Source organism: Triticum urartu, chromosome 2A (assembly GCF_056163025.1).
Source record: "Triticum urartu cultivar PI428250 chromosome 2A, HENAU_Tu73, whole genome shotgun sequence".
Classification (NCBI taxonomy): domain Eukaryota; kingdom Viridiplantae; phylum Streptophyta; class Magnoliopsida; order Poales; family Poaceae; genus Triticum; species Triticum urartu.
Window position 1 is genome coordinate 58,305,336 of NC_141874.1, and position 9,443 is coordinate 58,314,778.

General features: G+C 52.5%; 1 pseudogene; it reads left to right on the forward strand.

Annotated features, from left to right (window-relative positions):
- Window positions 1–6,632: 6,632 nt before the first annotated feature.
- On the forward strand, window positions 6,633–7,986 carry LOC147983719 (uncharacterized; annotated as a pseudogene).
- Window positions 7,987–9,443: the final 1,457 nt, after the last annotated feature.

The window sequence follows — 9,443 nt, forward strand, 5'->3', positions numbered from 1 at the left end:
CCTCAGACTCGTTAGCCTCCACATTAACTCCCTCAAGTTCATTAATGCTATCCGACGGAGAAGGATGATTAATGAAGGTAGTTTTGATATTGGGGGTTACCTTGTTGGTAGCTTTATCCATGAGGCACTTGGTGGTGATGCTCTCATTGGGTGAATCGAAGAGAGACACCCGTGAAGTCGTCGCAATGGCAACGGAGGCCATGGCAACCGACTCATGATCTTCGTCATCGTCATCATCCTCATTGTACTCTTCTTGTACAACCAATGCCTTGGGAGGAGTCTTCTTGGTGAAGTTGTTCTTGTTGGGGAACGACTTGGCCTTGTCCTTTCAGATGAGCTTGCCACCATTGTCTTCCCTCTTCTCATACGGGCATTCCGCAACAAAATGACTCACGTTGCTGCAATTGTAGCAAGTCCTTACACGTTGCTTGCCCCTCGTGCCACTCGAGTTGTTTTTGCTAAAGTTTGGCCTCGAGTTTTTCTTGCTCCAAAATTGCCTTGAAGCAAGTGCCATGTGTTCATGATATGCATACTTCATATCTTCGGGGTTGCTCTCCTCTTCTTCCTCTTCTTCTTATTCAACGATGAGCTTGGCCTTCAAAGCAAGGTTAGGCTTCTTTGCCCGTTGAGAACGGAGCACCGCATTGTCGGCGGTCTTGTCCAAAATGTTCATGGCCACAAACTCATCCAACACTTCGCTTGAGGTCAAAGTGTGGAAGTCCGGTCTTTGACGAATGACGGAGGATATTGCCTTGTGGTAGGGCATCATTACCTTGAGGAATTTGCGCTTGATCCAATTGTCATCCGTGTCCTTGCTCCCGTGATCTCGTAGTGAGACCGCGAGTTTGGTTACTCTCCGATAAAGCTCACGAGGTTCTTCATCTTCTTTCATAGAAAACTCATCGGCCTCATCTTGTACCACTTCATAGTTGGAGCGTTGAATGCTTGCGCTTCCCCGGTAGAGAGAGACAACACAATGCCATGCATCTTTGGCCAAGGCGAAGGGACGAAGATGAGGTAGTTCTTCGGGTGGAATTGCATCTTGAATGATGAAGAGAGCATTCTCGTTGAATTGATTGTCTGCGGCTTCTCGAGGAGTGAAGTTGCTTGGATCATGTGGATGGACACCTTCTTCAATGATTCTCCAAAGATTAGTGTTCACATGATTTAAATGGCGTTTAAAGCGGTAAACCCAAGAATCAAAGTCCTCATTTTTCACAATCTTAGGGGGAGGACCGGCATGATTCAAATGAGTGGAAGGAACCGGTCCACCATAAACAAGTGGTGGTTCCACATGGGCAAAGATGCTGGTGCCATTCTTACCACTAGAATAAGGAGCCTTTTCAGTACTAGCTTCCCCCTTGTCGGGGAGAGCATCCGTCACCTTGTTGGCGGGATCACCCACTTTCAACGGTGCGGTGGATAGTTTAAGCCCCTCGAGAAATTTAGTAAACATGCTTTCAACTTCGGTCGTCATGGAGGTTTTCAATGTCTCCAAGGCCACATTGAACTCCTCACGAGAGACCGAGGTTCCCCCATTGCCCGTAGACGAGATAGGATTCACACCGGAGTGTTCCTCCACACCCTCTACGGTATCAACCATACTCTTTGGACGGTAAGGTCTTTAATAAAGAGACGAGGCTCTGATACCAATGGAAAGGATCGATATGGTTGACTAGAGGGGGGGGGGGGTGAATAGGAAACTACCAATTTTTAGCTTTTCTTTACCAAATTAAACTTTGCATCAAAGTAGGTTGTCTAGATGTGCAACTAGATGAACAACCTATATGATGCAATGACAACAAGCATACAAGAAAGCAAGAGAAGTAACACTACAAGGCTTGCACAAGTAAAGGTAAGAGATAACAAAGAGTGGATCCGGTGAAGACGAGGATGTGTTACCGAAGTTCCTTCCTTTTGAGGGGAAGTACGTCTCCGTTAGAGCGGTGTGGAGGCACAGTGCTCCCCAAGAAGCCACTAGGGCCACCGTATTCTCCTCACACCCTCACACAATGCGAGATGCCGTGATTCCACTATTGGTGCCCTTGAAGGCGGCGACCGAACCTTTACAAACAAGGTTGGGGCAATCTCCACAACTTAATCAGAGGCTCCCAACAAAACCACGAAGCTTCACCACAATGGACTATGGCTCCGCAGTGACCTCAACCATCTAGGGTGCTCAAACACCCAAGAATAACAAGATCCACTAGGGATGAGTGGGGGAATCGAAAATCCCTTGGTGGAAGTGTAGATCGGGGCCTTCTCAACCACTACCGAGCAAATCAACAAGTTTGATTGGCTAGAGAGATAGATCGGGCGAAAATGGAGCTTGGAGCATTTAATGGAGCTTGAGCAATAAATGGAGCTTGGGGAGGAAGAGGTAGGTCAAAGAGAAGAAGGGGACTCCCTTTTATAGTGGGGGCAACAATCCAACCGTTGCCCCCACCAACCAGCCCCGCATAGAGCGGTACTACCGCTAAAAGGGGCGGTACTACCGCCAGGACAGCGGTACTGCCACACCAGCTAGCGGCACTGCCACGTAGAGGGGACTAGTAGGGAAAGGACCCAAACACGATACTACTGCGGTGGTAGGGGCGGTACTAACGCTCTTGGAACGATACTACCGCCTCTACAACCGCAGCTAGTGCTGCAAAACCCAACACGAGAAAAAGACCTCTCGAATCGAGGCGGTAGGAGCCAGACTGCCCAGCAGTACTACGGCAGCGGGGTCACGGGCGGTACTACCGCTGTGGAGCGGTACTGCCGCTTGTGACCCTTCGGCCGTACTACCGCTGGAAGTGCGGTACTATCGCTGGGGCGCAAGAGAGAAAGAGACTCCAAAGATGCTGAGGACGAGGCGGAGGTGCCAGGCACCCCAGCGGTTCTACTGCTGTGGAGCCACGGGTGGTACTACCGCTGCGGAGTGGTACTGCCGCTTGTGGCTCCTCAGCGGTACTACCGCTGGGTTGCACGGTACTACCGCTTGGACCCAGACAGGAAAAGGACGAGAGGGGAGAACCCTACAATGGAATGGAAAAGCTCGGAGGGTGAGAAGCTGATGTGTACGTGATGATTCCAATGATGCAATACCCCAGCGGACCCCCTCTTGATAGTACGATGCCCTCTACACAACTAGTCCACCGAGAAAGAAACGAAAGAGCTACACCGTCTTGAAATACACTCCGAGGGGAAGAAAGCGTCTCGTGCCAGGGGAGAATCTGTGAATTATACAAAGCACAAGATTATTCCGCAAACATGTTGTCATCAATCATCAAAACTACCTTGAGAGAGATATGCTGTAACACTGGTGATATTACTCCTGTTAAGGTATGTAGAAGAGCTCCGGGTGTTTCACATCTTTTGTTTGCTGATGATACTATGCTCTTCTTCGAAGCAAACCGTGCACAGGCTGAAAAAGTGAAGCTAGCTTTGGATCAGTATGGTAAGGCAACGGGGCAGTGCTTGAACTTCGATAAATGCTCGATTATGTTCGGCGAAGCCTGCCCTTTTGCTGTTCAGGAGGAGGTCAGAGACGTTCTTCACGTCACTAGCTTGGTTTTTGAGGAAAAGTACCTTGGGCTTCCAACGCCGGATGGGCGTATGTCCAAGGGAAAGTTTCAAAACCTCGAGATGAGCTTGACAAAGAGACTGATCCAATGGGAGGATGGGCTCCTAGGCCAGCCTGGGAGGGAGGTATTGATCAAATCTGTAGCCCAGGCCCTCCCCACATATATGATGGGAGTCTTCAAACTACCTTTTTCGGTGTGCGATGAACTCACAAGGATGGTGCGAGCATATTATTGGGGAGCAGAAAAGGGCAAGAGGAAAGTGCACTGGAGAGCTTGGGATGATCTGATGCAACCAAAGTGCAAAGGAGGGGTTGGTTTCAGAGATTTCAGAATTTTCAATCAAGCCTTATTAGCAAGGCAGGCTTGGAGACTGATTTCCAAGCCTAATAGTCTATGTGCTGAAATTCTAAAAGCGAGATACTACCCGGACGGTAATCTTGTGGACACGGTTTTCACGGGTAACGCTTTGTCCTCCTGGCAAGCAATTAGTTATGGTCTTGAACTCTTGAAGAAAGGTCTGGTTTGGAGAGTTGGGAATGGAAGGAGTATTCGTGTATGGCGTGACAATTGGATCCCTAGACCATACTCCTACAAACCTATTTCTGCAAGAGGAAGATGCAGGTATCACTTTGTCTCAGATTTGCTTAATGATAACGATTACTGGAAGACCGATTTACTGCAGCAATTTTTTGTGCCCGCGGATGTGTTTGAAATCTTAAAGATTAGGGCCTCGCCGAGATTGGAGGAGGATACCTTGGCTTGGGGTCCAGGAAAATTTGGCTTATTCTCTGTTAAAAGTGCATATCAATTCGGCTTTGAGGAGGCCTTCAGGGACAGCGCCACGGGTTCTAGCTCGAGGCCGGATGGACGTCGTGATTGTTGGAAACTCATTTGGTCCGCCATGTTCCTCCCTCAGTTCGTAACTTTGCATGGCGAGCTGCTACTGAATCACTTCCTACGTGGAATAATAAGCACAAAAGAGGGCTTGAGGTTAATGACCTCTGTCCGGTATGTTCTGTGGAAACCGAGGACTCATTTCATGCTCTTTGTCGCTGTACATTATCATGTGTGCTCTATGATATCATGTCGGAAGTCTGGCCTTTACCAAACCTATCTTCCTTCCAGTCCTCTGGTCATGAATGGCTGCTGCAAATGCTCTCTAAATTGCAGGACATTGAACGGTCCATGCTGCTAATGACTCTGTGGAGGGCGTGGCATATACGCAACGAGATTGTTCACAACAAAGCCTCGCCACCCATGGAAGTTTCACACAGATTTTTGATGAGCTACCTGGACTCTATCATTGGCATAAAGTCTAATCTTGCCGCTGAATCGTCCAAAGGAAAATCCCTGATATTATATGGAACAACTCGGCCTCTTATGGACAAAAGTGCAGACCCCAAGTGGGCTGCTCCTAGCGTTGGATTTGTCAAGTTAAACACTAACGGTTCCTTTGCTGAGGATGGCTCGGCTGGTGCAGGTATGGTGTTAAGGGATGAGAGGGGTGCCATCATCTTCTCTTCCTGTAGGCAATTGTTTCACTGTTGGGACGCACTCGAAGCTGAGCTATGTGCATGCATGGAAGGTTTATCATTTTCTATCCAGAGAAGCGACTTGCCTATGCAGGTTGAGATGGACTCCCTAATGGCAGTAAAATTGATTCAAGCTTCAGATATTGATAGATCGGTCTACTCGTCCATCATCAAGGAGATTAGATATCTTTTGTCCCTTCATGATTTTTGTATTACTCATGTTAATTGTAGCCAAAATAAAGTTAGTGATAGTTTAGCATATTTTGCTCGTAGCGAGGGTAGAACCATGACTTGGCTTGGTTCGGGACCTCCAGATGCTTTGGAGTTGGCAGCGATGGATTGTAAGGACTTGATGCTTTGAGTAATACAAATTTCTACCCGCAAAAAAAACCCATGTAAGGAGGGGCCATTCACTCTTCACTCAAAGATTGGGCAGAACTCCATCCTTCATGTCTAATTATGTGCTAATGATATGACAAAACTACACAAGCTGGGGGGCATGGCCTGGGTTGGCCCTAAGGAAGCTCCGCCACTGGAGGGAGGGATGGAGAGAGAGAGAGACAGAGAGGGAGAGAGAGAGGGAGAGAGGGGGGAGAGAGAGAACCCATTGAAAGGATAGTGACGAAGTCAAGATTGACCAAAAACTAGGCACCTATATGATTCGAGAGTACCCCTATAAAGGCATAACTAAAGTGTAGCTCCATGACACAATTGAAATATATTATTTGAGATCAGCACTCAATGATCCAACAAATTGGATAAAATGTATTAAAAACATATCTTCTTAGTATAAATAGCTAGCCTTCACTAACTTATTTCTCTCAACATATAAGCATGACACCTCATCATGCAACGTGCATGGGAATGGCTAACCTCAACATGAAATCTTGCCATTTATATTTGTTAAAGATTTTACAACTATACAATAGTCGAACTCAACCAAGCTCATGGAACATGGGCATTGGTGATTCAAAAAGTAGGTAAGTCAAGTTTACCATGTTTGTCTTGGTGAGTTCGCCTTTTACGTCAGTTGTTTGATCGATCTACTATTCGGTGTTTCCTCTCTAGGGGCAATCGCAATAGTACTTACATCATGGTTGGCAAACTTGCCATATAGGGCATGTGATGGTGTGACGTAGAATAAATTAGGAGAGACACCAAGCTTGTATGTACATAGACCAACAATCCCACAATCTCTATGGTGAAAAGGGAGAGCAAATTTTATAATTCATCTTCTCCTATTGAACAAGTCAAGAACACTATATAAGAGTTGAAAGGATATCCCCCCCAAGTGTTTTGGTGTTGACGGCAACTAAATTTACGGACTAACCTGGTTCCGTCTTTGGAAGCCAGCCGGTACGGGCGATGTAATCAGAAATCGCGAACCAAAACGTCTAAGTTCCTGATGGACACGGATGGACCTGGTCGCCATATCATCAGATCGAGACGTTTCTTCTTTTCTCCCCCAAAAAGAGGTCGATACCCAGAGTTCCAGACGCGCTCCGCAGCAGATATCGAAGAACCCTACTTCATGGCCAAGACGCAACAGTAGCCGTGGTTGGTACAATTCAACGGCACGAGCAAGCCCGTCCTCGTCGCACCGTTTGAGGGATGGCGCCACTGGGACGAGGCGCCGGGCATGCCGGCGCTGCAAGGGAAGCGATGCATCGGCCTGGATGGAGGTTGGTCGCTCATGCTTGACGAGGTTACCAACGGGTGTTCCCTCGTGAGCATCGCTGATACGTCACCGTCGGCCCCCACTGTGATCGATCTCCCGCCCTTTCCAGAGGACACGCCAAAGCCGCACCTGCTGTTCAGCTGCGCGCTCTCGTTGCAAACCCCACCCGACTGCACCGTTGTGCTCAACTTTTTCATGGGTATGACGTCCCTCATCCACTGCCGTCTCGGCGATGCTGAGTGGTCCTGCCTCCAAGTGGACCTCCCCGAGGAGGGAGACGGGTTCGACGGCCCCATAACCGCCGACCAGCAGGGGAAGGTTTACGCAACGACCATGGTATCCCTGGTAGCAGTCGATGCATCTAGTCCGACATTGGCCGTTGAGAGGACGGACATGAGGCATCTGCCGCCCTGCCCCGTGCACGAAGGGTACAAGTGCTACCCGGTGGCATGCCCTGGCGGTGATCTCTTCTTGATACGCTGCTGCAACTTTGGCTACCCATCGGAGGTTGTGGATTTAAAGGTTTTTCAATGGAATAGAGATGACGGCACGTGGGAGACGGTTGACACCATTGGGGACATAACGTTTTTCGTGGCAGGTTTTCTTTTGCGGTCCCATCGGCGGCTGAAGCAGGAACCCAGCCCAACTGCATCCATATCTTCATAGAGAATGCGATGTATCTGGTGTCTATACCATGTCTCTACACGGCGCTGGTCGTGAGATCCACGTGCGTGTAGGGACAGATCCTGGAGTTGATTACCCCAGAGAGGATGGCGCTCCCAACGGCTCCTGTACGGTCAGGAGGCAACGGCGACGCGCTCGGTGTCCGGGTGGAGGAGGCGGTCTGCTCCGACGAGGAGTGGAGGGCGGTGCGGAAGGCGTGGGGGGCCGGGCGGCGCTCGCTGCGCCCCTCCTTCGCCCGGCGCCGTCGGGCGGCAGCCGCTTCTGGGCGTTGGTGGGGGAAAGCTCAGACGACGACGAGGTAAGCCAGGTGAGTGAGGGTGGAAGTGTGGGTTCGATTTCGACGCGGGCATGTTCGTCGTGCTCGCTGCCTGACTATGTCTCGCACGCCGAGGAGCAGGGAGCTTCCGGTAGGGCGGGCCGTCGCCGGCGTTTTGCGCCCGGGGGCCGCGGCATGGTTCGCCACACGGCGCCGCGTGGCGGGGTGCCACGGGGTCGCCAGGGGCGGGTGCCCTTGCGCTCCTGACGGCGGCGAGGGAGGCCGCGCTGCAGGAGCTGGCTCGGCTGGACGCGGAGCCTCGGCGGCCGGCGTTGGTTGCTCAAGGCGGCGGCGGCGGATCGGCGTCATCTCCGCTCGGAGTGGAAACCGTTAGGGTTTCAGTGGCTGGGTCGCGGTCCATTGGTGGGCCGCTGGCGTCAGTTGGGCCGCCCGGTCCAGTTGGGGGGCCTGAGGTGCTCCCCTCGGGGCCTGGCTCCACAGGGGTGGGGTCGGACCTGGTGTTGCGGGCTGGGAGTACGTTGGAGGCGGCCCAGGGGGCCGTGGGGGCGCCTTTGCGGCCCGAGGCCCGGTCGGCCGACGTGTCACTAGGGTTGCCTCCCCGCCTCCCCTATAAATGGATGTGGGTGCGCCGGGGTGCGCTAGATCCCTCCTTAGGGTTTCCAGCCACCACTGCTCAGATCCGCCGCTTGGGAAAGCAAGCCCGACGGCTGTGTTGCCTTTCCCCTCCCCCTTCTCTTCATCGCTCTTTCACCGAGGTGGTGCGGATGGGCTCGCGCGGGGAGCGGCGCGGGGAGAAGCCATCGATGTCGCCTCCCCTGGACCCCGAAGCCGAGCGGTAGCGCGAGCGCGACCTGCGCGCCGAGGCCAAGATGCAGCTCGCAATCCAGGAGGCGGAGGCAGGTGGCTGGGGGCCGCCGCCCTCGTGGTGGATCAAGGAGCAGGAGCGCAAGCATCAAAAGAAGGAGGAGCACTGGCAACGCGACCTCGAGAAGAAGAAGGAGCTGAAGCGTAAGGAGATGCAGCACCCTCTCGGCGGTGACCAGGTCAGCGACCCCTTCGCCAAGAAGCAGAAGCAGCGGCCGGGGCCCGTGGCAGATCTGCGCCGGGCTGTGCCTGCGCTGACGGGGGTGCCGTCTTCGTCCAAGGGCATGGCGGCGGAGCCGATCCCGGTGGAGATGGAGGCGGCGGATGGGCCGGAGTGCTTCAAGTGCGGGCGGGTCGTCCACTTCCAGAATGAGTGCTCGTTCAAGCCCCTCTGCATCCTCTGTCAAGAAGAAGTCCACGCCTCGTCCTACTACCCGACCCGTGGCAGCCCACTGCAGCTGCAGATCATGGGGAATGCGATCCCGGGCCAGGGGTTCTTCTGCCTGCCGTTCGTGGAGGGCCCAGAGGTCGCTGCTAATTTCGAGGGCTGGGCTCGGACTCGGCCTTCATCTCTGCCGCTCCAGGCCTGCTCTCCTCTGCGATTCTGGAGGCGGAGCTGCCGCACCTCTTCAAGGGCGAATGGGATTGGCAGGTGCTTCCGGTCGGCGCGGACCGGTTCTCGGTGGTGTTTCCCAACAAGGCGATGCTAAGGATGGCGACGCGCAGCGAGAAGCTGTTCCTCTCCATCAACAACATCATGGCGGAGATTCGGGAGGCGCGCGAGGAGGTGCCCAAGGCCATGACCATGCCCGAGGTGTGGGTGAAGCTGTGGGGCGTCC